The sequence below is a fragment of the Mirounga leonina genome, unplaced genomic scaffold (assembly GCF_011800145.1).
Source record: "Mirounga leonina isolate KUSES-001 unplaced genomic scaffold, KU_Mleo_1.0 Mir_92, whole genome shotgun sequence".
NCBI classification, from domain to species: Eukaryota; Metazoa; Chordata; class Mammalia; order Carnivora; family Phocidae; genus Mirounga; species Mirounga leonina.
In genome coordinates this window covers 4674230-4702137 of record NW_023270852.1, presented here as the reverse complement: position 1 = coordinate 4702137, position 27908 = coordinate 4674230, and the positions used below count along the sequence as shown (strand labels likewise).

The 27908-nt window shown below is 46.2% G+C and overlaps 1 protein-coding gene and 1 long non-coding RNA gene across 12 annotated transcripts in view; both read left to right on the top strand.

Annotated features, from left to right (window-relative positions):
• TEAD1 (TEA domain transcription factor 1) overlaps positions 1-27908 on the top strand; it is a 261961-nt gene that overhangs the window by 108643 nt on the left and 125410 nt on the right. The window lies entirely within an intron of this gene.
• LOC118004231 lies at positions 3093-11361 on the top strand. Its single transcript, XR_004677520.1, has 2 exons — positions 3093-6018; positions 7467-11361. It is a non-coding gene; the product is annotated as an uncharacterized LOC118004231 (long non-coding RNA).

The window sequence follows — 27908 nt, the reverse complement described above, 5'->3', positions numbered from 1 at the left end:
CTTTGGAGATAAATACTGAGGCTGTAAAAGCTTGACTTTTAAGTAAGATCATTTTAAACATCAACAATTTGGGTGACGAGAGTTATAATTCTGAAAGGGGTAGCAAATATTTTCTAAATACCTTTAGCAAGCCTGTTGACTTAGAGACAGCATACTGGCAAATTAACTTTGGTGAATAATATTAATAAGTATTTAAATTTTTACGTATATCCCTAAAATTTATTTGAGAAGATGCAAAAAGGAAACACTTTTTAAAATGTATAGTATAGACAGATATTCCAAATAAGAAAATGGACTATTTTGCCAAAGTTGTGAAGAATATATCAAGACCAAGTTGATATTTAAAGAAAGAACTAAGCAGACTTTTTTGAGGGGCCGTCCTGTGCCAGGTCATGCGATGGGTATTAAGAATACGGAATCTCAGGGCTGACTGCTGTAAAAAAAATCAGATAAAGTGTAATGAGTGGTAAAACACAGGTATGTAAATTGTGCAGTTAAAAAGAAGGGCATTTTAGATCAAGCCTGTTTTAGTGATTTTAACTGTTTCCTTAAGCAGTGGCTAGAATCCAGTGTAAACCACGTTATTTGTAATTGAGTCCCTAAGCGTGATAAATTGAGATTTTTGCCACCTGAACTTGGAATTACAGTATGGAAATACATTCACTGTAGGATTAGAAGGATCAAGCAGTATCATTTCTAGCTGTAGGACCTTGGTATCTCGAGGCTTATTTTTCTCTCTGTAAAATGGGGGGTCTTGAAACCTACCTCATGGAGAGGCGAATTGTATGGGGTCCTTGGGCAGGACCCGCTCACAATAAGCTCTTGGTGAGTGGTGGCCCCTGTCATTCTTACTGGCATTGCTGACAGAGACCTACAATTTATGTTCGTTAATGATTTCCAAGGCCACCCAAGTTCAAATTTTGGGTGGGCAGCCAGCATCTTTGAATGCCTTGAGAGAGAGGGAGCAGACAGGGGAGTTTGGCTCACAGTAGGTGGGAGCTGGGAACTCAGACTCCCGCCGAATGTGCCATTACACTTGACATGGCCCTCCAGATGGCCATTCAGCCAGGTTGATAATTAGCTGCCACAGACGCGCGCCGAGTCTCCCGGGCTGCTCTTCTGCGGCGTGGCTGTGGGCTGTGAGGGGTGTGTGGCATCAGGAGGCCCGAGCCGGGCTGGGATATGCAACCGGCCTCAGCTGGGCCGGGGCAGGCATTGCCCTGGTTGGGTCTGCCTGGGTCTCAGCTGGTGTGCAGACACTGCCCCCACCCTATGGGGGGGGCTGTGGCCTCCAGCTGCTTTGCAGCCTCGGTCAGGCCAGGGCTGTTCGAGCCCTTGCTCTGCTATTTAAATCCATCGTTGCTGGTGACTGCTTCCAGTCCAAGTGGAGGCCGGGTGCGTGTGCGCGCTACAGGTCTCAGCTCATTACCTCTGCGGGGCTCCTGCCCAGCGGCCCGGTGCGGGAAAGGCCAGCCCGACAGCCCCCTGCATTAGCCACCAACCCTACAGAGGGGGTTGCTGCACCGGGGCCCAGTGTGGCGCCCCTCTACGCCTGCCGTGCCTCTGCTGCCTCCGTGGACCTCTCTTCAAAGCAGAGCAAGAACCTGGGATTTTGTTTTCTCCTGGCCTGAGGGGACTGTGACGCTAGGGCTTGGGCATCAAGAGGATGTGAACTCTGCCACCCAAGTTAAGTGACCTTGTGCAAGTCATCTTACCTCTTGGGATATGTTTTCTCTGTTGATAGGCAGTGGGGCACCTGGGTGGCTCAGTCAGTTAAGCGTCTGCCTTCGGCTCAGGTCATGATCCCAGGGTCCTGGGATTGAACCCCAGGTCTTTCTCCCAGCGGGGAGACTGCTTCTCCCTCTCCCTCTGCCTGCCACTTCCCCTGCTTGTGCTCTCTCTCTCAAGTACATAAATAAAATCTTTAAAAAAAAATAGGCAGGGAATTTTGGGGGGCTAGTAGTGTGTCATCTTCATCTCCATGTCCCCTGGACATAGTCAGTGCTCAGTAGACAACAACTTAAATTGTAAAATGAGGATGACATTGCCCACATCCCTGGATTGTGCTGAGGAGGAGAGACAGTTCATGTACTTTGATTAAACTGTGGCAAAGGGGACACTCTGGTTTTCCCTTAGGTTCTACTCCTTTCATGTCCCCAACATAAAAAAAAAAAAAAATCTCAGACACTCAGGACTTAAAAAGAAACTCATTTGTCTATCTTCATTAACTAATTCAGACTTGCTCATTTTGCCAGTGGACCCAGACATCTCTTTAGAGAAGGTATATAAATAGTAAAAAGCACATGAAAAGAGGCTCAACATCACTAGCCATTACAGTAGGGAGATGCAAATTAAAACCACAACGAGATAGCGAGATAGCGTGTCATCCCCGCTAGGATGACTGTAGTCAAAAAGACAGACACTCAGGAGTGTTGGTAAGGAACAGCTAGAACCCTCATCCGCTTGCTGGTGGGAATGTGAAATGGAGTAGCCTCTTTGGAAAACAGTCCGATGGTCCCTCAAAATGTCAAACACAGGGTAATTCCACTTCTAGGTATCTGTCCAAGAGAAATGAAGACCTATGTCCACACAAATATTTGTGTGCACATATTTATAGCAGCATTATTTTTTTGGTTTTATGTTTTTAAATTTAAATCCAGTTAATTAACATATAATGTATTATTAGTTTCAGAGGTAGAGTTCAAGTGATTCATCAGTCTTATATAACACCCAGTGCTCATTACATCATGTGTTCTCCTTAATGTCCATCACCCAGTTACCCCATCCCTCCACCCTTCTCCCCTCCAGCAACCGTCAGTTTGTTTCTTATGATTAACAGTCTCTTACGGTTTGTTTCCCTCTCTGATTTTGTCTTGTTTTATTTTTTCCCCTCTGTCCCTATGATCCTCTGTTTTGTTTCTTAAATTCCACGTATGAGTGAGATCATATAATTCTTTCTCTGATTGACTTATTTCGCTTAGTGTAACACCCTCTAGTTCCATCCACATCATTGCAAATGGCAAGATTTCATTTTTTCGACGGCTGCATAATACTCCATTTTGTGTGTGTGTTTGTGTGTGTGTGTACATACATACCACTTCTTTATCCATTTATCTGTTGATGGACATCTGGGCTCTTTCCATAGTTTGGCTATTGTGGACATTGCAGCATTATTCTTACGGGCCGTGTGTGAATGCCTTGGTTTCTGATACAGACTGGGTGTTGGGACATGCTGTAGAGATTTTCTGAGGCTGGCTGCTCTCCTGTTGGGTCTGTTCTATGGGCCTAGCTTAGGCCTTCATCATTGTAACTCTCAGAGAACAGCTTCAGTTTGGTCTGTGTTTTAAGAACACAAATTCAAGAAGTATCTTGTAGGGCTTCTGTAGAAACCCTTATCAACTGAAGTTATCTGGTGTCTCTCAGACTTTGGTCTCTGGCATTCCTTGTAATCAGCATGGGAGGACCCCTTCTTGTGATGTGAGTTGCTCTCAACACATCAGGCTTTTGAAGATGGATTCCTGGTCTGATGGAAGGTTCTGGCAGTAATGGGATATCTCTGGAAGGTACTGATAAGGGCTTTGCTGGTTTCAGGGTGGGCAGGTCCTTCTTATAGAGGTTTCTGGTGACTGGGATACCTGATCAGCAGGCTTTTTTCCTGGCCCTGACCACTGATGGGTTATAGGTGGGTGGGCGTGGAGATGGAAGATCTTAGATGCGTCTATGAAGTTTAGGAGTCAGTGAGTATCAGCCTCGAGGAAAGGGCTTCTTGATTGAGATTTGGGACCAACTTAAGCCAATTCTGTGAGTAGTTATTTTCTTGGCATTAGAGAAACAAGTTCCTCCTGTAATAAAACTATAATGGAGTAGGGGGAAATGTTTCCTTAATAACAGGCAGAATAAAGCGAGATAACCGTAGGCAGAGGATAGCAAGCACGAGGCAAGCAGCCTTATTTATTTGGAGAACATAGGTGAAATGTTTATTGTACACAAAGCAAGTCAAACTGAAATTTCTGCACGAACCACAGCGTATAATTACAGGAACCTAAAGCTAAAGGAATAACAGGAATTCCAAAGGAACAAACAAGCAAGACATGGCTCTGCTCTTCCTGGAAACTAAAGATTGGGGTGGGGGGGCGCATTTAGAGGTGCCCCTGGCGGGAGATTGGGCTGCAGGGTGATGGGTGTGGAGCAGGTGTTATGAGCTGTCCTCCAGGTGCATGGAGACACTTGGAGATCACCTCACTGATTAGAAAGTTGTTTGGTGAGTACAGAAATTGGACAAAACCGAGGAGGTATTTTTAAGGGAGATCTCTATTAGGCTTTGTTTGGTAGGTAAATAGTACTTCTCTGCCCTGGGCCTTTTTTTTTCTTGGCAGCTGTCATGGACTCTATATCTTTGGGGAGGGGGGCAGTTTTAAGGGTATTACAAGGGTAACCAGGAGAGGAAGGGGGAAAAAGTTTAGAATGTAAACTCCATAGTACTATGGAGAACATTTTGGCCCAGACACAAAAATACAAGCAAATCTGAAAACTTGCTGATATTTTCTTTAATTTGCCCTCTTTGATATAAGCCCGTGTATAGTCATGTCCTTGTGATGGGCACTGAAACAGAGATACGGAGCTGTTCTCAGAAACCCCCAACGCATTGTTCTGTTAAATGATGTCCTGGTTTTAGAACATCAGGCCTGGATACATACAGCCAGCTGTTAGCCGAGCAACTCTGGGCAAGCTCCCCAGCCTCTCTTTATCTGTAAAATAAGGGGCAGTTATACTGAACATGTATGGTTGCTGTGGGGATTAAATCAGATGTTTAGCACAGGGTCCACTATCATGACAGGAACATGGTAAATGCTTAAGTGTTAGTTCCATTTATCTTGTATGTAGTTAGTTGTCTTGTAAAAGTTTTAATTGGGAATGTCTAGATTTAAGTTTCATTTCATTTCTTCCATTTATTTTCTTCTGGCTTTAACATTAGAAATAATTGAAAAACGTAAAAACCAAAAATCAAATTCCTATCATCCGGCAATTAATCGATTTAACATTTTGCTCTATATTTGGTCAGCTTTTTTCTATACCTATATACATTTTATTTTATATAATTGAACATTGAGATCCTAATTTAGATTTTTGCATATCATTGAAAAAAATCTCTGGTTATTTAAAAAACTACTTAGAATATGTGTGTGTATCTGTGCATGTAGACTATTCAACCATTTGCCTTTTTTTTTTTTTTTTTAATAGCAATTAGTTTTTCCCTTCCACAAATAACCAGAGTGAACTCTCTGGAGTAATATATGTGATTATTTCTTTAGGACCAATTCCAAGAAGTGGAATGGTATGGTTAAAGGGTAGATTGTTTTCTTTAAGAGCTATGTGGTAATATTCCCAAATTACCTGTGTCCACCTCACTAAAAAAGTAACGGAATGCTCACTTCTCCAGTCCATGATCAGTGCTGGGTATTTAATTTTTTAAATGTCTTTGCTATTTTGATAGGTAGAAAATACCTTATTGTTAATTCAATTTGTACTTCTGTTGTTACAGATGAGCTTAAATAATTGTATATGTTTACAGTGTACTCATATTTTTCATAAATTATTTAGTATTTTCCCCAATTTTTCTGATACAGTATTGTTTCCTTATTAATCTGTAGGACGTTGACCCTTTTCATGCATGTTACAGATATACTGAGTTTGGCATTTCACTCTACTCACCCACCCCCACCTCCACCCCCTGCCCTGCGCTTTTTAAAGCATTTTTAGGTACCCACTGACATGGTAAGGTAAGACTTTGTTAGGAAAAAGGCATGCAGGATGTGGAATATGAATACAAAGAGATCTGTCCTGGATGACTTTTTTATTCAAGCCCAAGGGCTGTCTGTGTTGCAGTGGGGTAGATGGGAATCTTGCTGAGTGCCCAACATCGGGAGCTTCATTTCTCATTGTGATTTCCCTCAACTATTCAGAAGCCTTGCTCACTGGGAAAATCAGGACACAGGATATTCCTTAAGGATATCCCAGGTACGTGTGCAGTGCATTGCTTTGAAGAATTGGTCTGGGATGACTATAGGATGGTGGAAGCACACCTTACATTCTTAGGGCTCTGGAGTAAAATGGCCATGACCTTCGGTCTTCCCTAACTCATCTTAAATTTTGTTTGGGTTCACTAAGTCTGATGGGAAACAGCTGTGGGAGGGTGGTAAGGGCGTGGAACCAGTAGTTCAAATCCTACCTCTTCTGCTTACCAGCCTTGTGACCCTGCATAGGTTATGTGATGTTGCTTAATCTCAATTTCCTGGGTTTGCTGTGCTGTTAAAAATGAATGATCTATGTGATCCACTTGGCATGTCCTAAGCATCCAGCAAATGCTTGTCAACTATTTTTGTTCTCCTCCCAGACCAGGAGCTTCTGTAGGCCTGATCTGTGTCATATGCATCTCTGTATCCTCATGCATATAGTGCCCCCTTTGTGATTCTGAGTAGCAAATGAATGGGGCTAGGGGTGGGATGGGGTGTGGTGGCTTTCTGAAGAGTCGGAATTGACTTTTAAACATTCTCTGTATATTACTTTTCTATACCTATGTAAGGCCATAAAAAACACCTCTTTGAGGTAATCGAGGTACACCGAGTCGGGAGGATGCTGCATAATTTGAGGCTTAGAAGCCTCCCTTTGGGACTTGGGACAGGTCGTCTGTGGGTTCGGGCCAGGGCCGATATTGCGCTGGTGCTCATCGTTCCTCCCCAGGAGGGCCCTCTGTCCTTGAGTTCCCGTCCCCGCACCCCACCCCCGCACCTCCCGCCGTGTGGCCAGCTGGCTGGCTGTCAGGACCCCCTGGGCCAGAGTGGGCCGCCAGGACCCAGCCGGGCCTGTAAGTGTTCCCAGTCATGACAGGGCAGAGCTACTCCTTTAACCCACTGGGAGCTCCTGGCTGATACATGACGGGCCCCGCGGCCGAGGCTGCAGCCGGGGGAAGCCGTCGGAGAGGCAGGTTCTGGAACATGTCTCTGGGCACTTACTTTTCCTTGAAAGGAGAATGCCCATCGCCTGGTGCTCTCCGCTCCGACTTCTGACGAGGAAAGGAAATCTGGCCCGCGCGGATGAGCCTTGCAGGCACCTTCCCCAGTGATGGCCAGATTCGGTCTCCCAGCTGCCCTGTGAGGGGCTTGGCGGTGCTGCTTGGTATCAGTTTGCCAGGCCTGCCACGACAAAGGACGACAAGCAGGGCGGCTTAAAACCACAGGACTTTATTGTCCCATCATTTGGAGGCTAGACGTGTGAAGTCAAGGTGTCAGTATGGCCAAACCCCCTCGAGGCTCTAGGAGAGAATCTGTCCCTTGCCTTCCTCTAAGCTTCCGGGGATCCCCAGCAGTCCTTGGCCTCCCTTGTCTTGCAGCTGCATCCTTTCGGCCTCCGCCTCCCTTGTCACATGGTGTTTGCTCCAAGTGTGTCTTTGCTCTACCTTCTTACAGGGACGCCAGTCACATTGCGTTAAGGGCCCACTCTGGAGTGACCTCAGCTGATGACATCTGCATCCATCCTCTTTCCAAGTGAATTCAAACTCTGGTGCTGAGGGTTAGGACTTCAACATAACTTTTTTGGGGGGGACACAATTCAGTCCACAATGCTCATGTTGTATACAAGGATGCCAGTCTAAAGAGGATCAGTAATTTGGCCACAGTCACAATTGGGAAGTGTTGGGGTCAGGATTGTAACCCAGGTCAGTTTGACCCTGAAGCAAATTAATTCTCTTTCCACTAAACATGGCTACATCACAACCCCTTGGAGAGCTAATAAGAAGCTCAGAGGCCTTGGCTCTCCACGGTTGCTCCTTCACCTGTGGTCCGTGGACCAGCGGCATCACGCCGTCCTGGAAGCTGGTTGGAAATGCAGATTCTCGGGCCCTGCCGCGGACATGCTGACTCAGCGTGCATTTAACGTCCCCGGGCGTTTGTGTACACACTCAGATCCATGAAGCACCTGGCTTAGGGCAGTGAGCGGCTTTTCCACGCTGACTCCATTATTAGAATTATTTGAGAAGCTTTCAAACAAGCACACAAACACAAACAATGACAACAGCCTTGCCCCAGGCCATTTGAATCAGCTCTCTGATGAGGCGGTGGGCATTGCATTTTCAAAACACTGCCTAGGCAGTTTTGGTTGAGTGTGCGAGTCAAGAACCACTGGGGGCTGGAGGGGCTCATTTCTGGAAGACCGTCAAGAACCTTCAGTATTCGAGTTGAGAATTCTGTGTAGGGTTGTCTTCTTATTTCCATAATAGGACAGAAACTTGGTGGGGAGGGGATGTATTTCAGGGAAGGCTAAATATCGGAGCAAAGAAAATCACATTGCTTTTCTTTTCTGACTTTACCTCTTACAAATACTAAGCGAAAGGTAGCAATCTATTTATTGGGACCGGGAGCTCGCGGGGAGCATGAGAGGTGGTATGGAGCTCACCACCGAGCAGACAATCAGTATTTGTCGAATTAAATTGCAAAAAGACATACAAAAACAGCCTGGTTTGTCTGAGTTTTGTCATTTACAGAGAAGTCCCTGTATTACTTTGGGGTACGAGGGAAAGTTGCAGAGGTAGAGGACTGCCCCAAACACTTCAGATAAGTTTAGTAAGCCTTGTTATATCAGGAAACATGAGTGAGTTATTGGAGGTTTTGAGACTAACATGTGAATAATTCTTACTACCTAGAGGTTTATTTCCTGCGGTAGGTGCTGCTCTCAGGATGAGGGGAGAGATTAGTATTCCTGAGGTGACCTCTTAGGCTTTAATCCTTCACCACAGTAGGCCTGGAGAAGGAAGGTGACCATGTTCAGAGCATCTTGCTTCTGCTTTCCCCTCAAACTCGATCTCATCATTCCTTCTCCCCCCGCTGATCTTTGGAAAGTTCCAGAGTGTGGGGGGAGAGCCCAATTCAGTTTGGGTTTTGCTTTAGCATGCCTTCAGACCTGTGAGCAGGGTTCTCAGAGATGGTGGGAACCTCTTCATGGACAGTGCTGGCGTCCTCTGCTCATTCCTTGGACTTGGTGACTTTTGTGCCACATTTTGTGTCCATGATGCCTGCCTGCTCATCCTGACCGTCTCTCCTTCCTTGAATTCCACCATGTAGTCCTTACATCTTGGGGGCTTTCTCTGTCTTCTTTTACGGGATTTTCTTTCTCTTCTTAATTCCACTAACTGGTTATCTTCAGGGTTTTATTCTCCTCTTTCTAGGAGTTTCCTCCCCTTGGCCAACTTTATTACCATCTTTATGTGAAGGACTGCTGTTTCCCTGCCAGGTGGATGTCCTTTTGTCTGCAGAATGTTCCACACACTCAAAATGGAACCTTCCAACTTACTTGTTTTCCAACTGTCTTTTTTTGTGTCAGTGTGTGCAATCTCCCATTTTTTCCAAGCCCCTTATCTTCGAAACCTCCTAGTTAGGTCTACCATTTGATTTACCCTGTGAGATATTGGTTCAGTGCCTGACTGCTCCATTCCCCTCTGGGACATCTTGCACTTGCACATCTTCCTTATCATTCCTGCCACCCAATCTTAATTGCCTGATACCTAATGAGCCTCTAACCCTGCTTTCTGTGACTGTCATAGAAATTGCAACTCTTTTCCTCCTCCTTTTTCTCCTTCATCCTCTTCCTTCTCCCTCCTCCCCCTGTGTGTGTCTGTGTGGTGTGTGTGACCTTATTTTTTTGCATAAAATGTAAACTCTACCTCTACTCCCACTTTTATCTTCCTCTGTTGTCTTGGTGGCCTCAGCTCTCACCACATTATTCTTTTCGCTTTCCCCCCACTTGCCTTCTGCACCTACACTCTGTGATTGGCATATGGGAAGCCCCATGGAAGTCTGCGGACTGCTGATTGGAGGCGATGCATACCCGTCCTCTAAGCAGTCTGTCTCCCCCTTGCCTAGCCATGCTTTTCCTGTCTTTGAAGACTCCTCATTCCAGTTCCATTTTTACCGGGTCTTTCCTGACCACTCCATCCTCCCTTGATTTCTCTCTCTACCCTTCAGACCTGAGGAGTACTCATCTTCTTGAGCACCTTTTCATGAACTGTTTTGATTTCACTTGTAATTGACTTTTAACTTGTAATAGGACTAGTGTTCTGTTTCCCCAGTTAGACTGGAAGCTCCCTAAGGGCAGGGCTTGAGTGGTGTTCTACTGTGTTCTTCTCAGCTATCTGCCTGTGTACCTCCCGTCCCCCCCGCCACACACACGGGCAGGGGCCTCCTCTCCACAGAGTGGGAACTCTGTGCCTCATGGTCAAATACGTGCAGGGAGGAAATTGGAGCCTGTGGTGGGTATATTTATTTAAATATGTAAACCAAGCATGACTATGATGTGTATGCCAAAAGTGTAAAGTTCTCATCTGTAATTACCAATTAAAAAAAAAAACACTTTGTATTTACAGTTGAGTTTGGCACCAGACCAGTCCTTGTTTCTCCTTCTTTGGTACGAATGTTATAAAACCTTGAATGCTCTGTTTCCGTAAAAGGAACATGAATTTCTGTGGAGGTGGTGATTTATGGCGATGTCTCGAGGCGGTGCCATCCCACCGACTAGGGAAGCAGGAGTAGTGTTGATCTAGGCTCAGTCTGTGGGTTGGTTTGCCCTTTCTCTCCTCCTCCCCCTACCTTCCCACCTGAAAAAGAAAAAAATCTGGCGTTCTGCTCGCTAGTCCAGTATTAAAGTAGAAAGATTTGAACACTTTGTATCTGTTCACTCCCTCAGATGAAGTTTGAGGTGTCACACCAGGCCTCCCTCATCTGTGAGGGAATTGAAATCTGACTGAATAGATGTGGTAGAAAAGTGAAGAAAACAAGTTTATTCGGTATTTGTTCGCTGGTTCATCTACCTGCCCACCTTGTTTATCAAATTAGAAATGTCTGGCGCAGTGGAAAGAGCATGTGACTCTTGATCTCGGGGTTGTAGGTTCAAGCCCCACGTTGGTATAGAGATTACTTAAAAATAAAATCTTTAAAGAAAGGAAGAAAAGTATGCCAGGTATTGGTCTGAGTGCTTTACGGATATTAACTCATTTAAATTTCACAAGAGCTCTGTGACATGGATACTCTCATTATCCTCATTTCACAGATAAGGAATCTGGGCACGGAGCTGTTTGAGGGGCTGGTGAACGATCACACATTCAAGTTCAGGGCCATTATTTTTGAAAAGACTCTTAACAGTGACTATTTTTCCAGTAACTATCAAGGTGACTAAATGTCTGTTTACCCCAATCAGAAGTCCAGTTCTACAACTTTTATCCCTCTCGATCATTCTGGTTCCTTTTTATGGTTATGGCCACACTCTATTTCTCTCTTAAGGTTGGCAACAACTGTGTGTGTGTCTGTAGTTCAGCACTGACTGAAAAAAATCCCCTACGGTGCTTTACAGTTTGTAAGGGCTTTATTCACATGTTATTTCCCTTCGTCCAACAGCCTGGTGAGTAGCGTTATTATTAATTTCCATTTAACGAGTGAAGTAAGTGGCTTAGAGAGATGAAGAGATGGGGCTGTGACTTTTACAGGACTAGGACGCTGGAATTTGAACCCAAGTCCTCCTAATCCGTTGCTCTCCCCGCACCAACTGCTGCTTGTAACTTGGGAGGTCCTGTCATCTCGATTTGTTTTTCTCGATGTGCTTTGCTCTTTTCACCTGGATCAAAAATGTCTTTTTACCTATATCCCAAGCCTGTGTGGTAGACGGTGAAAGTAGGGGTTTGAGAATGCAACCTTTCTGAAAGCGGGGAGATTATCAGATGCCATGAGGCATTATTTTTTTATTTTTTTACTATTTTTCTTTGGTAACTAAATACTGAAAGTTTTGCCGGGGTTTTCTTGATACCCCAGGGGAATACACACCTAAGGCTAGTAATTAAATATGGTTTCTAATAAGGGAGTGCTCTCAGTTTAACTGCACAGGCCTACAAAATTGGGTGAGAGGCTTTTAAGGAGATATTGGAAGCTGGAGACCCCAATTGCATGTAAATGCCCAAGTCTGAAGATGATTACCTCCTGTACTTCCAGAGCTAAATAATCTCTCCAAAAATTCTGCTGTGACCCCCATCCAGAATGAATGAGTCAGAGTTCTGGGTTCCTGTCCATCCCACCACTTAGCTTTGTAATCTTGCATCAATCACCCACATGCTCTAGACCTCAGTTCAGTTCAGTGTAGGAACAACTATGGGCCACGCACTGTGGTAGGTGCTCCAGATGGAAATACAAATTAGATAAGGTCTCTCTCTCTTGAAGAGCTCCCAGACCAGAGCAGGAGACTGCCAGGAAACACAGCGATGTTCCTGCTGCGCTGGAGATAGGCCCAGGGGCCTGAAGAGGTGGTGGGAGGTAGTAAGCCATGCTGTAGAGCTGGGCGCCCATGAGGGAATATTGCCTAATGTGTTGAGTAAAGTCATCTTTCCTCCTCTTCCTGCCTCCCAGCCCCACCTTCATTTCCCTATAGTATCCCTCCTTGACCCCGGTGTTTAGCTTGTAGATGGGGATGGTAGGGAATGTGATAAAAGTGAATGGTGGTACAAAAAGGAAGAAGAGCCTTGGGAGCCATGGTCTTCTCCTCTGGGAATACTGTGGGCATCTCTCCCCCATGCTCCCCATCTGTGCCCCGGAGGACCAGGTGCTTGCTTCTCCCAGCACAGGGCTAACCTAATAGGTTGATAAATTTGATAAATACCCTGTGCAGATGACCGTATCCCACACTGGCCTAAGAACCCTTGCTCTGGAGTCCGTTAGAGCTCTGTTTCTGTGTCAGCATGGTGCCTGACACAGAGCTGGTGGCTGATAAACTCTGTTGAGTGGGATGGGTGGGTGGATGGATGGATGGATGGGTGGGTGGATGGATGGATGGATGGATGGAGCTTGCTGGAAGCACTACTGGAAAGGGCAAAGGAAAGAGGCTGATGGATTGCAGAGAAGTGAGAGGCCCTTGGGCAATGGCTGATGAAATTTAACCCAGGCAGGGAGGGGGTTGGGCTAGAACCTTATTCAAAAGCTGCCATCTGCAAAGCAAGAATTTAACTCCTTGGTTTCACAAGAAAAGACTGAGTTTGCCCCAGAAATGGTTTGATTTGACCATTAGGACTAATACCTGCAGTTTGCCCTTTAGTGGAAGCTTCTCAAGTTCTAGTTGGTGCCTGGTGTGAAAGGGCCACAGAGGAGAGACCTGGGTTCCTGGGGTGATGGTGGGGGTTCCCACTCAGCCTGAAAGTCCTCTCCTTTTCTCTTTTCATGAATTGGGCTGAGGGGGTAGAAAGCTGAGCCTCCAGTAGTTTTACCCCATTTTTAAGGAAAGGAGTAACTTCAAGGAGGCTTTAAATTAATAGCTGCGGGGCGCCTGGGTGGCTCAGTCGTTAAGCGTCTGCCTTCGGCTCGGGTCATGGTCCCAGGGTCCTGGGATCGAGCCCCGCATCGGGCTCCCTGCTCAGCGGGAGGCCTGCTTCTCCCTCTCCCATTCCCCCTGCTTGTGTTCCCTCTCTCGCTGTCTCTCTCTCTATCAAATAAATAAATAAATAAAATCTTTAAAAAAAAATTAATAGCTGCAATATCTTGAATATCTGCCATAGGCTAGGGACAGCGGTAAACACTTTAATTCACTGAATTCTCCGTGTACCTTTCTGAGGTAGGTTTTAGTGTCCTTACTTTGCAGGATGTGCATCTGGGAGCTCGAATGTGGTTCCTGTTGAATAGCTAGCTAGTCAGGTAGGAGCCGTGTTTTGAATCTAGGCCTGTTTGCTTCCAGAGCTCACGCTCTTAAATGGATTCCAGGGAGTCCTGATCACTGGACTTTTCTGAAGATGTTTATGTGAATTATCACCAGAGCCACACTGAGAGTCATATTATTGTGTTTCATTCAGCATCATAACATGCCTTCATCCACATTCTGCCTCGGATAATGAAGGTGGGTGGCTCACAGGCTGTAGTGATCTGTACTTCTGACTAGCAAAAAAAAAAAAAAAACCCCGAAAAAACAAACAAAAAACCCAACCCATTTGATTTCTGTTCTGGGGAGGCAGAATGGATCACACAGTAGCTTGGTTGAGTTTGACGTTTACTTAATGTAGATACATTTAGTGTAAGCTGAAATTAGGCAGAGGGCTCAGATAGGCCCTCTGGGGTTGCTGTGGACTAAGTAGAGGCAGTTACGCTCGACTCCCCTCCTACTTCACGCTTGACCTTAAATATTCGTGAAGGGAACGTAGATCTTTGGTTTCAACTGGATGTAGCTCAAAGGTCAGCCCTTCAGAACAGATCATTTCAGTCTCAGGGCCCCCATTTTAACCTCCAGAGATGAGAGCACGTTTGGGGCAGCCAGCTTGACGGTAGAGAAAATCCATCAGCGATAAGCAGATTACAACTAAGTCTTTTTTGTTGTTATTTGTTGAGTGTCCACAGTGTGTGGTGGGTCTTAGAAATAGGAAGTGATTATGGGTTTTGTTGTTTCTTTTTGAGAAATAACCAGTCACTTTTTTTCCACAGGAGGAAGATCATCCTAGAAAAGGGTAGATTTGTCTGTTCCCCTTTGAATTTATGAGTTTTGCTTTCTTTATAATGAAGTGTATAAAATAAAATGTATCCTTGGAAACAATCATGAGTTCCCCGCCCACACTTCCCCCCTCCCGCAACCCTTCATCCACATGGTTGAGTTTTGTCTGTGGACAGGGAGGGAGATGGTCTTTATGAAAGTGCCCGGCACGTGGTGTAGGGGTCAGGGTGGTGCCTGTGAATCTTCATTTCACTGTGCAGCCTTCTTCCCCAAGAGGGACTGGTGGCCAGGTGCTGTTCACCCTGGTCAAGATGGAGAGAATGGACTTTTGTCATTTCTTCAGGCATGTAGCAGACCCAGCCGGGTCTCAGGTATTCCAGATATGAGCGATGTGCCGATTGCACAAGGCTGGAAGCATTGCTCACTCGGAGATACAGAGGCCTGCCTGCCCTGAGCCCTTTGTTCTCCTGGTTGAAAGCAGTTAATTAGCAACTGTCTCCATAGCAACTACCTCATAGTCCAAAAACATTGTCTAGTTTTTCAGTTTAGCTTATCACACTGTTTACCTGAAGGGCTTTTCACTGCTCTGAGTCTCATTTGAGTTGGCGGCGTGCCTGTTGGAGAAGTGAATTGTCAAGATAGAGAAAACACCATGGTAGCCAGAAGCCGGGGAGCCTTCTCCCTAACACGACTGACATGGGCTCCGGATTCTGTGAAAACAGAAGTTGCGAGGGCCTAGCATTTTCACCTATGCTTTTTGTGTTTGCCAGAAACCTGCCACTCTCTCCATCAGGCCCTGAATTAGGAGGATCCCCCACCCCCTTTCCCTGAGAGGCTTTCTGAGCTCTTTAATATTACCTGTTTACAGTACGTGTCCGTTATTAGTCATCTCGAAACCCTGGGTGCTCCCTGTACATTCGAGGAGATTTCACTTCCCTGAGGGTCTTGGCATTTCTGAAGGTCCTTGGATGAAGGATTAGGAGGCGGCCTGTGAATTAGTCAGGGCGGCTTTGTTTTTAGTCCTAATGAGGAAAGGCTTCTCCTTGTTACCTGTGGCTTAGGTGGTTGAAGTCACCCGTGTGTGAGCAAGAAGACGTCAGGCAGCTTGTTGGTAAAAAGGAACAGGAACTCTGCCTCTTCATCAGCTGGGCAATGAAGATAATAATTTCCATGGCTTTTGTTGATTGAATGCCACCGCGTGGGCCACTGTGTTGGGACTTGAGGAGCTTCAGGTCACACCCACAAAGGGAAGGTGGGGGTGGGGGGGGGGAGAAAGATCACTCTTCCTGAGTGCCTGCCTGACTCGCTGTCATGGGGCCAGATCTTTCACAGAGTGGGGTCTCCTGTACCCCTCACAGCAACCTTGCAAACTGTGTTCTACGCAGTATGTTAAGGACAGGAGAAATCAGTGTTTTGAGGAGCTGTTGTCTGCCCAGGATTGTGGAATGCCAACCCAGGTCTGTTGGTTTACACGGCACAAGCTTTTGCCTTGACGTCAAGCAGCATTATGGACGCAGGGCCTTCTGACTCAGGATTTGCCCATCCTTGGTAAAGGGCCCAGGTGTGTGTATCACGCATTGCAGTTTTCCGGGAGACTGCTGCCCAAGGGGGATGGCTAGAATATGGTGGTGCATGCGTGTAATCAGATGCCTAAGTGACGTCCAGAAAAATCACGAAGCCCAGGTCTTTGTGAGCTTTTCTTGGGTCCAGTGTTAGAGTAGTAGAGTTTTATTTTTAGGCACATGTTCCAGAGCTTAGGTACCTAAGGAAATGTTCTCTTCAAATTATTAATCTGGAAATGCTTTATGACATTTCCGTTCTTCAGACCTCTTTAGTCACCTCTGTGGCAGAAAGTATGGTGTCGTATGGCTTTGAATTCTGTTCAACAGAGTATTGTTGGGCACTGAACTCCTATAACTGTGGGCTGAAGAGTATGGCTTTTTTCTCGTGGTGATCACTTGGACCTAGCATGGATTCACTAAGAACAGCTCATCCCAGGGAGTGTCTTTCTTTGAAAAGCTTAGGAGACTCATAGAGCAGAAAACTGCAATTGATGTGGAGCATAAACAAGGCATTTTGTATGATTTTTAATCATATCTACTTTGTCAAAAATAGAGACGTAACCTGTGTGCTGAATGCAAGGACTGTGATTCTGAAGCACGGCTGGTTGAAAGCCTCAGGGTGATGAGCAGGTAGGAACACAGTGTCCACCAGATCTTGTGTCCTGGCCAACATTTGTATGGTGTCCTGGTGGAGATGACGTGAGGCTTGGAGAGGGTGAGCATGCTTGGTGTGGGCCTGATTCAGAGTCCAAAAACTCTGCCCATGCTGGCAAGTAAGTCCATCTAAGAAAGAGGATATTTTAGAGGAGTAAAGGTACCCAGAAGTCCCAGCGTGGTTGGTAGACATGTGACTTGGCAGTACTTTGTGAGTTTTTATTGACCATGAGATGACAGTAAGTTCATAAATGCGGCCTTTGCAGAAGGGAATGTTGTCTCGGGCTTTGCTGTTAGAAAAAAAGAGGATGGTCACCCCATTAGACAGTGCTTCCTCCCTTCCCTCCCTGGTCCCCTCCTTCCTGTGAACTCTGTGCCAGGCCCCTTTCCATGTGTTGGGGATGAAAGCAAGCTGCCTCCAGAGGAAATATAGACATTGCGGACCTCGTTCAGAGGGCGATGAAGAGAAGAAGAAACCACATGCTACACAGAATCATCAAAGGGATTGGGGGTATTTGGCCCAGCTTAGAAAAGACTCTTAAAGATAGGAGAGTTGTTTTCAAAAACGTGAAAGACGCTTATGGGTCAAGAGGAAGCAGTTTTGTCCTATAGGCTCTAAATATAATGGAAGCAAATTTTGGCTTAGTTATAAAAATACTGTTTTCTAGGGGCACTGGGGTGGTTCACTTGGTTAAGCATCCAACTCAATTTCAGCTCAGGTCATGATCTCAGGGTGGTGAGCTGGAGCCCTGCTTCCAGCTTCATGCTGGGGGTGGAGCCTGCTTAAGATTCTCTCTCTCCGTCCCCCTCTGAGCCCTCTCTTCCTTAAAAGATATTATTTTCTAATCATCCTACAAAGGTGGACTTAGGCTTCTGTTTTAGAGTTTGGTGAGAAGTGTTCAAGCTTCAAACTTGTTGAAGGGGTCAGTTGACTATTTGGTGGTTTGCTGTGCAGATCAAATGATAAAGTGAGTCTCCTTTAAAATTTCTAGTCATAAAAATGTCCTAGAGCAGACCTGTTATCTGCCCAGGAGACAAATGCTAGTAGTGAAGGAAGATGTGTATCACCATTAACAAGACTACTTTTTTTTTATTGCTTATTTATCTCTTTTGGGAGGCAGCTGAATATGATCCATTGAGAGACATTGGGCATTTTTTTTTTTTTTTAAGATTTTATTTATTTGAGAGAGAGGGGGCATGATCAGGGGGCAGGGACAGAGGGAGAAGGAGAAACAGACTCCCCGCTGAGCAGGGAGCCTCACGTGGGGCTCGATCCCAGGACCCTGAGATCATGACCGGAGCTGAAGGCAGACGCTTAACCAACTGAGCCACCCAGGCGCCCAAAAGACATTGGACATTTGTAACTATAGTTTACACGATGGCCACTGTTTATTGCAGGAGGATCCTTTCTCTCAGAGCCATAGCACAGAGCCAATTCATGATAGTCGTTATGTCATAATTACATGCCGTGGGGGGGTCTTCATTCCTTTTTGAGTCTAGGAGGGAAGATTGCATAACATATATCCTGGCCATTTTATTTTATTATTATTATTTTTTTATCCTGGCCATTTTAAAAGCATTGCAATGATTATATAAAACAACCTTTTGTGTAGAACCATTCAAGTTGGGGTCTTAGGTCTCTCTATAATGAGTTTGTCCTGTTTATTTTCTTTTCTTTTTCTTTTTCAAATTGTCCTGTTTATTTTCAAAACGCTTGATCCTAAAGATGGTACAAATTTCCATGCATGGTAGATGGAATAGTGATCTTTATGCTTTTGATAGTTATTTATCATTTTCAGAGTAACCCAGGGAGTCTTAGAAATTGAGACTATGTCTGCAAAATCAGGCGTTGAGTGATTAAAGATAAGTAGTTACAGAAACTTGTTGAATCATTGATTCACCTGTACCATCCGAAAAATTGATCTATTTAAATTAAGTTAGTTTCACAGCTCTGTTTGGTGTTTCTTTAGGTTGGTTAGATAGTTTTATGGAGTATTATATTCTTTCACTAGGAGTTCTGCTGACTACGTTTTAACGCCTGAATTGACAGACTAGTTTATAAATTTTGAGGGTCTGTGTGAGCTTCTCATTAGTCTGTTCACAGTGGTAGCACTCTCGTGTTTGAATGTGACCAGACCTGCCCCTAATAGTCATGAAACCTGAAGCAAGAGTAGAAGTGGAAGCTCCTATTCCCTATGTCTAAATAATTAAAAGTTATAAATCGAGGAAATAAATTATTTTCTAATCTCCTACTTAGATAAGTATACCTTGATAGTAACTTGGAACCACAAAATTTGGGGCCTGCCCCCTTCATGTCCCACCTCTGGGTATGTGGATACTCCAGACAGCACAGGCAAGCCCTGCTCCACTCCCTGCTTCCCCAAACAGGTGCACCTTGGCCATTCCCCTCCAAGGGTACACAAGCTAGTGACCCAAGTGCCCTTCTGAGGCCACATTCAGGGAAGTGGTCTGTGAAGGCCCAGGATGTGGAATGGGGATCTTGGTCTGGGAATTGTGAAGCCACAGGTCCTTGCTCCATGGTCCAAAAGGTAAGCCTGAGCAGGCTGTCCCCATGACCTTCACAGATTATACCCGGAGAGGAAGAGTATGGCTGACTCAGAGGACCAGGGCAGGGCCTTCTTAGCCTATAGCTCCAGCTGGGCCCTCTGGCCTGGGTGTAAGGACAGTACTGAACATGGGTGACAACACGACCAGTTTGTAACTGACTGGTTACAACTGAGTAGTTGGGTTGGCCTAAATAACTCTTGCCATTTAACCTTATAAATGATCTAAAGATCATGGTCTGAGAGTTGAGTAAAAAACAGGTGGGATCGTCAGGTCAGATCTGAATTCTGTCATATTTTTTAGTTTGTGGATGTGCGGACTTGTACTATGAAATCCCTACAACTGTGAAATTGCCTGTAAGAGTTGTAGGTCGTGCCGAACAATCAAATGAATTGGTGGGTTGGCTCCTGTAGGCAAAATCCTGAGGCTGTTCGGGGGAAAATTTTTTTTACAAAATATAACTAGTAATAAGTGAGTTGCAGTAAGAATCAAATATAATAACATTTTTCTGGGTGAAGCAAATCACATTGCAGGTTGTTTTAAAGAATGATGTGGAAATACTGAGCATAACAGCACAGAAATGTTATGCCAGTTTTCACAATAAAATCCCCAAATGTGAAAGCTCTCTCTCTCTCTTTTTTTTATAAAGGTTATTTGGAAGCAGTAATGTTGGTATACATACGCACATTGAGTTGGTCAGAATAAGATAATTTTTGGTCTTACTCATTTTTCAAGGAAAGTGCAGCTGATCAACCTTTAGTGTATACAGGGGGTATAGTTAAGTTTTTGTCAGCTCAAAACACAGTCTTTATGAAGACTAAGTCTTCATAGGGTGCCTTAAAATGTCTTCGTACAAAAAAAAACGTGGTTGAAGACAGTGTAGTATCATGGTTCATGTGGTTGGATGGGTTCTTATTCTTGGCTCTGCCCTTTCTTGGCTACCTGTGTGACCTTGAGCAAGGTAGTTAACCCGTCTTCAAGTTTTAGTTTTCTCATCTGTAGAATGGGTTGAATAATAGCATCTGTATCATAAGGTGGCTGTGGATTAGAAAATACAGATATAGAGCTTAGCCCATAGTAAACTATTAATAATAGCTGATTCATAGATTAATAAATGGAAACTAATCACCACTGGCTCAGTTGTGTGAAGAAGGTCTGAGGGTTTCTACAAAGGCAACATTTCATGGTAAAAGAACCTTTCCATGAGAACCTATGAAAACTCCAAAGGGCTGCAAGGAGAGGCCCATTGTGGATAATTTGCCTTCTCCTGGAATTTACCTGTTCAGGTGAAGTAAGTAATGCTCTGAAGTGTCTGGGAGAGGTGCCGAGGGCTCAGTGGTGTCTCACAACCTCCCGTCCTCGAGAGCAGACTGTAGTCCTCATCTGTCCACAAAGAGTCCTAAGTAGCCAGAGCCCTAGATGTGATTTAGTGCTTATCCACAATGTGGTTTTGAAGGATACGATTTTTCCTCTTTGAGTATAAAACGGAAGAGGATGAAGGAAAAACCAGAAGTTTCTTTTTGTAAGTGAATACAATGCACAGCCTCAAAAAATATGGGGAAAGGATGAGAAGGAGAATTATTTTTGTTTCTAAATGCCCTATTCATCCCACTTCCCAAGTAACTTGTAGCTATCATTATTTTTAGTGATTTATGCTTATTAAGTAGTCTCCCTCAGGAATAGTCAAATACTGGTCTCAGACGTAGTCGGGGAAGTTACAAGGCATACATAGCAGGCTCCTACAGTAGTGCCTAGAGGGACTTCGGGATTGTGCATGGAACAGGGCAACAGACTTCTACCATTCCTGTGTCCTCAGCTCTGCCCTGGAGCCTTGTCCGGTGGGGGATACAGGAGTCCGACCTCTTTTCTGGAGCAAGTGCTACTTAACTCGTTTCTAGCAGCCCCTCTGAATGCACCTCTCCTGTGTCTTGGTCTTCTGTAAGCCTCAGTTTTGCCCTTTGTAAGAAGGGAGACAAGTGTCCAGCTTCTCTGGCCCCCCCGTTCTCCTCAGATCCCCCAGATCTTCAAAGACCATATTTCTTGATCTGGCACAGGAACCCCCTCCACTGGCAGCTTTAGACACAACTGGGACGTTGGGCGCAGCCTTTCTTCACTTCCAGGGATAATGTTCTTTGCAGCAGATATAAAATGGCAAGGCTGCACTTAAGCCTAAGGAGCGGCTGCCAAAATCCGACTTCCTGTGCTTTACCACTGGAGGCCTGTGGGCATCCGCTAAGATGTGTGGAGACTTCTATATGCAGGAGAGGTTAAGGAAAACCCTCTGCTTCAGCTCTAGCTCCAGCTTCAGCCGTGAGGAGCTTGGCTTTACCTTGCGAGCTCCCAGCCCTGTGCCTGGTAGATAAGTCGGCCATGTTGTTTAGGAAACGCCCCTGAGGCATGAAAGGCGTCTTCCTTAGACCAACGATAAAAGGAAGAAATACAGAAAAGAAAGAACTCTTCTGTTAATCCTAAGTAACTGCTACCAGGTGAAGGCTTTTTAGAAGTGAAGGTGCTTGGGAATTTAGAGACAAGTGTATGGAAGCTGGAACATTTTCTCTGTTGGGGTTTAAGCCTGGGAAAATGTCCAGATTGAACTTAGAGACATTTTCCTATTTTCTCAAACTAGGGGTCTGCTGGGAGAAGTCTGGGCTCGTTGCCCACAGGAGAGCTGAGGAAGCTTTTGTCTTGCTTGACCTCTCTGGCTGAGGCACGTTTTCCTGCCTCTCCACGTCCCTCTGAGTCTTTTGAGCGTCTTTGTAGACCCGGGATTTCTGGTGCTTTCTGGTGTGCCCAGGAGCAGTGCTGTACCTCCCTGGGTCTGGCAGTGGCACCAGCAGTGGGTTGATGCCCAGTGCTCTGTCCTTCACCTGATGAGCACAGTAGAGATAACGTTACTGCACTACTGTGATTTATAAGGAAAATACGTATTTGCTCACTCCGATGACCAAAATGTGTTTCTTGTGTGTATTTGGTCTCCATCCACCGCTCCTGACTCACAGCTCCCCAAACCCTTGGAGTTTCCTGTTGAGAGTGACAGAGGTGTCTCTAGCTAGGTTAATGAAGTGACATTTGGGCCCCGCCTAAGGATAGGTGGGGGCTGGTGCCAGGAGAACCAACCAGGTGATTAGAGGGTTGGAACTTTCAGTCCCATCCTGTCCCCCACCACCTCTGGGGAGGGACGAGGGCCTAGAGGTTGAATCAGTCTTTATTGGCCAATGATTTAATCAGCCATGACTGTGTAAGGAGGTGGGGGGGGAGGGGGTAACTGGGTGATGGGCATTGAGGAGGGCACTTGATGTAATGAGCATTGGGTGTTCTGTGCAACTGATGAATCACTAAATTCTACCTCTGAAACTAATAATATACTATATGTTAACTAAATTGAATTTAAATATATGTGCTGCTGAAGTGAGCACATAAATTGAATTTAAGTAAGAAAAAAATCACACATGACTGTGTAATGAGAAGCCTCCACAAAGACTCAAAAAGACAGGCTTCCAAGAGCTTCCAGACTGGTGAACATGTAGAGATTGGAGGAAATGGTGCGTTCTGAAAAGGCACGGAAGCTCCATACCCTTTCTCCGTACCTTGCCCTGCGCATCTCTCCATCCAGCTGTTCCTGAGTTTCTGTCCTTTGTAATAAAAATAAATAAGCTAGTAAGGAAGGTGTTTCTCTGAGTTCTGTGAACTGCTTAGTAAATTAATCACACCTGAGGAGGGGGTCGTGGGAACCTCTGCTTTATAGCCAGTTGGTCAGAAGCCCAGCTGACGCACCTGGGCGTGTGATTGGTATCTGAACTGGGGGGTCCTTTTTGTGGGACTGAACCCTTGACCTATGGAACCTGATGCTGTCTCTGAGGAGAATTTTCTTAAGAATGGACACCACTGGTGTCCACGAATTGCTTGTTGGTGGCGTGGGATCTCCCTGTACACATGGGGATTTGGGTTCAGGAACCCAGTTAGTCACCATGGGGGTTTCTTATGACCTTCTTCCCAGAGCTTTTGGTCACAGAGGTCTCAGATAGGTCTGTGCCCCAAAAGAAACTATCTCCTTTCCCCTGGCCCTGAGACATATTTCTTTGGACTACTGATTCTTCCTTGTCCAGTGGCTGCCTGCAATTCTTTAAAGAAGTTGAAAAACTTCCTTCTCTGCACAGGTGAGATGGTTCCTTTCAACTTTACCTGTGAGGCTGGGAGTCGTTCGTACAGAGGTGGCCCAGGGCAACTTACGCACTCCTTAAGATGCTGTAGAGGACATTTTTTGGAAGCCTCCTAGCATCCATTCTGCTCTTCTTACCAAAAGCACACAGGCTAGCCTTCTTCCTTATCCTTTATATGATTTGGGAGGGATTGACCCCACTCACAACTGTGGAGGTGGGCCATGATTGACATAAGCCAAACAACTTCTGTACACAGTGACTGGTTACCCAGTCAGAGTCAGTGAAGTAGATGAGATGGTTGCCCCCGCCGGCTTCTGGAAAAGTAAACGTTTCTTTTGCTGAAGATTTTGGTTGAATGTCTCACATTCTTTGGATGGTGTGTGAGGACATGAGGTCTGTAACTATGGTAGCATTTTTCTTCTAAGGAACCTACATGTGGACTGGACTGGTACTGGTGGGAACCAGTAGCTAACCCAGTAGGGAACAGATTTGTGTTGATGTCATCTGAAGCTGCTAGAACAAGACTTCTTAGTTAAAAGAGCCACTAATCCCCCTTCCCCAGTTCTTTGCTTAAAAGCCAGTTTTAATTGTTCCTTGGAATGTAGTAACCTGATATGAAGACTCTTCCCATTGAGATTTGTTGAAGAATTTCCAACAAGATCCTTCCAAGTCCTTATCCTGGCTCGGTGTCAGCACTCATGGGACAAGGGACCCTCCCTCCCTTCAGCCACGGCAGGTGTATTCAGAGCATGGCTTCTACCTTGTGCCAGGGAGGCCAAGGCCAGAGATAAGCATCTGTGATTCTGGAGAAAGGCAGCCTGAGGTGGCACCCAGAAACCCAGGGAACTGGAGAGGAAGAGTGGGTTGGAAGAGAGCAGTGGGAAGTCTTGGACTGGTAGTAGGGAGTGGTCCTGCTCACAGTGGCATCTACCAAAGATCCCAGGATAGGTATGTGTCATTAATTTGTCCAAATCCATTAAATGTCCAATAGCAAGAATGAAGCCTAATGTAAACTCTGGACTTTGGATAATAATGATGTGTCAGTGTAGATTCATCAGTTTTAGCAAACGTGCCACTCTGCTGGGGGATGTTGATAGATAAGGGGGAGCTATGCATATGTGGGGACAGAGAGTCCATGGGTAACCTCTGTACCTTCTACTCAGTATTCCTGTGAACCTAAAAATTCCCTAAAGTCTGTTTTTAAAATAAAGTTCCCAGGATGGAGGTGTAGGTCATCAGTTGTCATAGACTGTATGGGGGTGGGGGTGGGGAGGTCCAATTTCTATCCTGTTTGGGGAGTCTGGGTTGTTACAAATGTATTTTTCCCAAAGAGAGCTGTACTTTTTTTTTTTTTTTTTTGCTTTGTGAAGCTCTGGCCTCTATGCTGAGAAGAGCCCCTCAAAGCCCCCCTTGGGGTATGATACTGACCCATACATATGATTGGATAGACCATCTATCCCTCAGCAGTTAGACACTGGCCAGAGCTAACCACAGGGCTGGGGCCGTGCTCCGAAATACTGTCTTATGATGCACATGGGCTTTTGAGCTTGTGGCTTTGGGCTTGTGGTTGTGGACTGAGAAAATTGCTTCCTGGGTTTACAGGGAAGGTAGGGGAATGGCCCTCTTGCCACCACTTAATCAGTGATGGCTTCCTGGTGTGGGGCCATGTGGGGATGGATGTGAGTGACAGGCAGGATTTCCGGGGTTTACAGAGAGATGCCTGGGTAGACAGGGTGGAAGAGTACATCCTCAAGCAGGGATAATCCCTATTTGGTATTCTTTCAAAATTAGAATCCTAAAAAGGTGGCATTTAAAAGAACACTTTCTATCTGTTGGTCCCTGGGGAGATGGACTGATACAGGTATCTGTCCCTATCCTGTAGGAGCCTCAGCCTCTTATGGACAACAGATGTGTCATAAATGTGGTCAGTGATAATAGAGGGACAGAGTCACACTGGCACAAGTTTTTAAACAATGAAAAATTTTAAGGAGAATTCTGAATTACTACTTTTAGCCAGTCTTTCAAATATAATGTCTAATATGAAACTTAAGAAATTTATCAGGAGAAAGCTTAATCTCAGAGATGTTGGAGGCCTACAATTTTTCTTGATTCCCTCTTGGTAAGCATGAAGCCTCTAGATTCAGGGCCAGAGAGAATCAGCTATGCGTCGCCACTGAATTCAGGCCCTTTGGGGAGGTGGTGGCTCTGTGCTTTTCTGGGTTCAGGAACACCAAGCCGGAGAATCAGCCCTAACAGGCTTCAGAGCGGGTCATCTCTATACCCAGTGAGATTGTGAACACAGCCATAAAGTGATAGAACGATACCTCTGAAGGCATGCGGCTGGGCTGGAAGAAAGGGCTAATGTGGTAGCTGGTATAAAGGAAAGGGCTAGTGACCATGATGTTCTGAACCAAGAGTCAGGGCATACGGTGTGTCTGAGCGAGGCAAGTATTTGTGGGCAGAAGAGCTGGTGACTGAATGTTCCTGCCGAACCTCTGTCAGTGGGCTCTGCTGGACGGACGTGGCCTTGGAAGAGCCACTGAGCCAGATGGCTAGAGCCGGCCTGGGGCTGGAAGGGGGTTCCGTCCTGGTGAAGACATTCCCTGAGCTGAGGGTGTTGGAGCTGCGGAGGCAGTGGGGGCAAGCAGGGGGCTCCCTGGGTGTCCCGGCAGCAGCTCCTACCACCTTAGATGCCTGAGAAGTGGAACAAAGCCAGGGAAGCCTGTTGGCTTTTTTTTTCCCCAATAAAATAGTAGAAATGCTATCTTTCCATCTACTGTCGGGGAGCCAAATTTGGGAAGGAGGGAGGGAGGAGCTGCTGAGGTGGAGTGAGCACCATGGGTCACTTTCTGCCCTTCTGCTGCCCGTATGCACTGTGCATCCCAAGTCTGGCCCGGGAGAATAATAGTTCCCATAGCGTGTGCATGTGCTTTCCATTCCTTAGAGCGGTACTTTATTGATAAACAGTGTAATGTTAAAGCCAAGAGCTGTGCTTTTCATTTCTGGAAGTGAAACATGAGGACCTCGGAGCCCTCTGACAAGAGATAAGTTGTGTGACTTTGTGTGAACTACTTAACCTCTCTGAGCCTCTGTCTGCTCCTCCTTTGCAAGCCTGTGTAAGGCCTCGAGGGGATCCCCTCCTCAGTGGTGCCGGAGACAGCATGCCGAGCCGCAAGTGCACCTGGGATCTCCATGTCGTGTTTGGATTTAGCGGGGGGGCGGGGGGGGCGGTGTCCCCTCCTCCGGCAGGCAGAGTCTTGGAGGCACTGCCCACGGTGGAGGAGACAGGGTGGGGTCCGGCCTGGGTCCGGCTCTCTTGGACAAGGTTGAGAGGTGCTAACCACAAGTCTGAAGGCCTGAAGAAGTGCCACAAGGAAGCTGTTTCTTTCCCTGTTGGCTGTGCATCCAGGTTCTCGACAGTTGGACACAAACAAACTGTTCTGGAAGCCGTTTCTCATTCCCCTGTGTCTCTTGCTTGCGGCCCGCCGCCCTTGCTGGTCACCGGAGCTGAAAGCCGCCGTGTGCTGAGTGTGTGTGTCATTGTCTGCTCTCCGTGGAAGGACGATGTCTGGCAGAGGCTGAGGACCACACTCTGGCTCTAGAGGCCCGTCCTGAGGCCGCAGAGTGCCCTGGGCACCCTGGGAGTGCACCGGAGCTTCTGTCTTCAGAGGGCAGTGTCCTGGGCCACTGTGCCTGTGTTTGAGTGCTGGTTCCGCTCCTGGAGAGTTTGTTCGTCTTGGAAGCACATGTGTATGTAGCCAACGGCAGGGACGAACGTGAGAGTGTGTGAGGGCTCTGGGTGGCCCTGAAGAGGTGGGGTACACGTGCTCGGCACCCCCCCCCCCTTGAGCCCCTGCTGGCCTGGCCGGAGAGCTGGCATGGGGAGGGGGGCCTCTGGGCCTGGGCCAGGGAGGGCACTTTTGGCTTCAGGGAACCTGAGGGGCTTGGCCTCGTCAAGGATCCCCAGGGTAGTGGAGGGGAAGTCCAGAGCAGAAGTGATGGAGAAGTCAAGTCAGTGAATAAAGCAACAGCACTGGAGAACATGTGTGCATTTGGCGGGAAGGGCACAGAGTGAGAGAGCCGGGAATTCTCCTCTCAGGTCCCGCCGCCCTCGACGGACCAAAAGCACTGTGTGTGTGTGTGTGTGTGTGTGCCCACCGACCCATCACTGAACGCTCCCTCCATGTGCACAAGGCACACGCTTTTTCCTTTTATTGCTCAGGGATGGGCACCCAGTGCAGAACTGGGCCCCATAATGGCTGCTGACTAAGTGCTTAATGGAGATATTGCTGCTGATAAACCACATTTGAAAAGGGAAAGAGGCAAGCAAGCTGGCCAACATCAAAGCCAGTTTTGTTTTAGAGATAAGAGTAGGTTTCATTCTGTGGGCTCCAGAGCCCCTGTCCCCAAATCTCAGGGAGACTGCGTTTTAAAATGGAAGCTGTGTCTCTCCCATTGAGCTGGAAGA